Genomic DNA, 5462 nt, shown 5'->3' with positions numbered 1-5462 from the left:
CTCGTTTTGCCATGGAAATGCAAGATTTGCACTCCTTTCCTACCAAGGGATCAAAATCTCAAAGAATATGCAAAACAAAGAACTAAAGACAATAAATGACCCAAATATGCACTAAAAAACATGGGAACAATGCTAATTCGGGGGCTAAATATGCGCTAATTATGGTCACATCAACTTATGACAACTGTGTCCCATCAACAGAATGTCACTATAACATGCCAACAACGAAAACATATACAACTCTCTTTCATATCATACTCTGCCCTCATTCCAAAACTTAACTGGTAAGAAACATCGATAACAAAACAACTGTCTATCTGTACAAACTGAAACTCACAGGAAGCAACATCAAACAAAACAACAATCTATGTATGACTGGTATGTACTTTCGAAACTCGAATCATAATCATCCCGCCTACTCCACCACAACCGGTTATGGCATCACAACACCGCCACCAACAGCCACACCGCAGTGCGAAAATACCCGCATCACAACACTAAATATCGTGCCCGGATCACCACCCGAGGCACCACAACCACATCGATAGTCATCACAACTGCATACAACTCCCATAAATACTGACTCAGAATAACTTCTCAGACAAGAAAAACTTACTCAAATCCACTTTACTAAATCATAACACAACATATTTTATGAATTAAACAGATAATAACCAAGTGAATATCATCCCCTTACCATATCACAGATTGACATGTATCATGAATACATACAAGTATAGCGATCATGCGGATCACTCAAATTATTACCTTTTTGAATATCATTCAATTAGATCAGCGTACTCAACATGCATTACAGAACATTCAAATAACAACTTTATGATAATCACACCATACCACGTCTTGTGAGGTCAAAACCTCACACAAACATTTATATATCACAGACCCGTAATCACATCCAACCAGTCAATCCTGATCACGTAAGTTACCACTCAACAAAGGTTACCTGTCGCCCGAGCTTAACTCGCATGCCCCTCATCACATTCTTCCATTCGCATAACCAGCACCTTCTGCCACACATAACTATACAGCTAACACTCACTATGAGAAACCGCCTCCTAAGACTATGTCTTATACTTCCTCACAACCATACCTATCAATTCAATCTCTACAAAATCAGCCTCTGTAGAATTGCCATCTTTCCTATTTATCATTAACCTTAACCACTAGCGACAACACCTCCACACAACTACCGTTCGTACATCAAACTTCTTACACTCATCTCTAAACATCACCGTTTCTTCCCTATCTTTGGTTATCATCCCCAATAACGAGCATCAAATCCATCAACAAAATTACCTCAACATTATTTTCAATACTATCCTTAATTGTATCATCATCTATTTCTCCACCAAAATCTCATATCCTGCAGATATTCTACCAACTTCTTACTTTCCTTAATTCCTCAAAACTCAAGACTAATCTTGTTGTTCCGAAGCTCCTGTATAATCATTAATTCAATTCCTCATGATATTATCATGCATCTTGACGATTCCTTACTTTTATATCACATAACTCCGGTGGACAGTTTCTTAGTTTTACTCCCCTCATGCTTTTCTTTTTACACTCGACTAAAGCAATTGACCATTCAACTCCTTATTACTTCTTCCTAACTTTTTAGTGCTCCGATCACCTTCTCATTGCTCCAAAATTCCAATCCCATTATTTCTTATCGATATTATCTCACTCTTCCTTACCATGGGTCCCCTCTCATCACTCCACTCACTCACACTTGTCGTTAATTTATCCATAAAAATCAACATTTAAAGTTCAAACAATTACATCTCTAGAAATCAATTTTTTTTTTACCGTTAATTGCCCAAGGAAATCACACATTAGTTTCGTCTCTCGATAACACAAATTTCCAAACTCAGTCACTATCTGCAAATCCACGTCGCGACATGTCTCCATTAAGTTCACTATATACCACTTCTCAATTCCTCTAAAACGACCTTTCATTACATATATTCTTACTCAACACTATTTCTAACCATCTCCTTCCATAATTCGTTATACATCTCAGGTTGCTACTATCCACATCTTTTCTTTCATCTTTTCATTCTCACGTTCCTTAAACTTACATCACTCTTTGCCCACATTCAATTACTCTTACATTACTCAACACACAATCATATCACTCATCCCGTCTCATAAAACATGCTCTATGCCTCAATTAAGCCATACCAATCTCCCTTTTCTTTTTCCACTATCTATCACAACACATAGAACTCATGTCCTCCCACCGAACTCCTACTCACCACAGGTGCCACTCACTACACCATAGGATTGGGTAACTTACGCATCAGGATCAACATACATGTAAAACGGTGCATAAAGCAGCAAAATAATACCTTTGAATTAAACGCAATATGCAACGAATGTCAAAATATAAGCATATGACCTAAAACAGGGGTCACTAGATCGAGTACAGGCCACTCGATTGAGTAAGTGACTTACTCGATCGAGTAGGTGAAGATCCGAAGCACGAAAAACAAATTACCAGGGCCACTCGATCGAGTAACTGACGTACTCGATCGAGTTCCCCCCTACTCGATCGAGTACCAAGGCTACTCGATCGAGTACCTACGCATTTCTCAGAACTGTCCAGTTTTCGTAAAACAGTCATAACTCACTCATTTCTTGGTCGTTTTGGGCGTGTGACCTATCGTTAGAATCGTAAAAGAACAAGCTATCACCTCCAATTGAAATCACATAAAATTCATTTATGCATTTCAAGTTATAACAGTTTAAAGACAACTTTGCTGTAACCAGACGACATAACTATTTGATTTTTACTTCCAAACAGCTTAAACAACAACCAAGCAAACAAAACCAGTCCAAAACTCATAAAACCAGTATTCATAATCATATGTTACTATTTTCAAAAGTCAAGCAACAACATTCATCATGCACATAGATTATTTAACTTGTCAATCACGATTTACCCACATGCTTTTATTTTATAACTTTACGTACACAATAACATAATATACGACATAAAATCTCCTATTCACATGTTACTAACATTGTAACATTATACAATCCATTACCCACATAAACATGCTCCACACACATGAATTTCATATTCTTATGCAATTACTTACTTAATCTCTTCCAACCAATTCATCCATTACAGCTACACACTTCTTACAACATATACACATGAACAATCGTGGACAAGTACATAAACTTATCATACAACTCTATGCAAACAAAATATACGTATACAACACAACATTCTATTCACATGATATTATTATGTCACATTATGAATCATCCATCCTGCAACATCATTACTAATCACATATCATCACATATGAACTACTTCCTTTTTCTACCACATCTTTCATCATTCTCATATACTTTTCCTACGATTCAAAACAACATTGTAAACCAACTATCATGCTTTCAATCAATAGCTTACGAAATCACATCATCACCATCTTTTCTACACATTCCCCATTCTCCACATACATACATCCACTGATTCATGGCACACATCACCATATAAGTACACAATTCACAAGATAAACACATAGCGATCCCGACTCATATCCCATGGTGACCAGTTCAAAATTGTAGGGCGAGTTCGCGACTTTAGGACGTCTCCCAAGCCTTTGCATTAGCTCCTACAACCTTTACCCCGGGTTCATTTTAATTGACTCCCTATATTCATTAAATTCATTGGTTACAGGTTTCAGGAACCTGTCTCTGATACCATTTGTAACACCCCCATACTCCAAGTGCCTTACCAGGACCACTCAGGTATAAGGATGCCACCATCTCGGTTACCCGAGGCATGATATTCATAAGACAATAACGAAACAACTTTAAATGATATAACTTTAGTGAAAAGTACAACTGAAGCCAAATCCCAAAATACGGGTACAAGTCCTCAAACCAACTGTATAATCAACTAAAAGTAAAGTTTATAAAACTACGAAGCTACAGTGGAAGACTTCTATCGTCAGACGGTGGCACATCCCAGCTATCCCAGTACTCAACTCAAACTTGCTCAATTACTGCTCACCATCCCCGAATGGATCACCGCAGGTTTTACAAAACAACAACCGGGGTCAGTACTAATCACACAACTTATATATATATATCAACAATAAGACAAACAGACAGCTTACACCGTCACACACACACACACACACAATCACACCAGTCCCATCAATCTCAATCACCGATCGTCCCTTTGGACCCGACCCCCGATGGGGGACGCAGCCGTACCCACCTAATCCCCGCTCCTCATATTGAGCGATAACCCTGTCCATTAATGTGCACATCTCCTTCCGTGGCGGGTTCCACGAAGGGCGAAACTAGGGCGTAAAGCCACTCCCGCAAGTGACTCCACTCAGCCGAGAATGCATCTCGAGAACCATAGACAAACAATCACAATCACAACCGTCACAATACAATTACGATATTAATAAAACAATAAATCTAAACACATCAACAATCATCTCATTATGGGACTAATACTGAGTAGGAAATCCTACCTGGAAAGCACAACAATCAGACGGTCTCTACAGCTGTATAAAAAAGCCTCTTCTACAAAACCTCCTCCTATCATACAAACATATAACACTACCAAATCACAATCTACACAAAACCCCCAAATCCCCATATTAGGGTTTAAACAACTTAAAGGAAATACTATACAAATGGTACATAGGTCTTACCCTCGACGCAAGGATTTCAACGGTATAACGAACGGTGAAATCCGACCTTCCAAACTCCGGGATTTGCTAACAATGCGATTAAAGTGAAGAACGTAATTTGCTTTCTCTCTTGACAGTAATTTAGATTTTGAAAAGTGTTTAAGAACAATGACGAAAAAGCTTAAATACTTTAATCGCATAATTAACAAAACCCGAGAACTAACTCCCCGTAAACCGGCTACTCGATCGAGTAGCTAAGGTACTTGATCGAGTGCCCCCTTACTCGATCGAGTATCCTAGTTACTCGATCGAGTACCCAACAGGTCAGAAACTATTTTAAAACGCAACTCACCCTTACTCGACAGAGTAAGCCCTACTCGATAGAGTACCCAGAGACTCATAAATACGGAGTATTACAAAACCCGCTCCTTTTCAGCCCAAAACTTGCATCTACCAACTACACAAACCAAGATCTCACTACCTCCTATACATGCCCGTATTCTCGTGCCTTAACCCTCCAGAAACCCACTCTCCAAACCCTAGCAAACTCACAAAACCAACAGCAACACCACCCGAGCCCAACTGCTACACCTCCTCTAAAACCCTACATTTGCACCCTAATTCTCTCCTATATATACCCCATTAACTACACCCTTCACAGAACAAATCAACACCTCCCATTATCACCTGAAAACCTAACTTAGGACCCTAAAAAATCGAGCTAAAATAGATGCACAAAACCACGAGAAACAGCCCTCTTTTGCGATAAACAGAGCA

This window comes from Silene latifolia, chromosome Y (assembly GCF_048544455.1).
Source record: "Silene latifolia isolate original U9 population chromosome Y, ASM4854445v1, whole genome shotgun sequence".
Lineage (NCBI taxonomy): Eukaryota > Viridiplantae > Streptophyta > Magnoliopsida > Caryophyllales > Caryophyllaceae > Silene > Silene latifolia.
The sequence above is the reverse complement of the archived record's forward strand: the minus strand, read 5'-3'. Positions refer to the sequence as shown.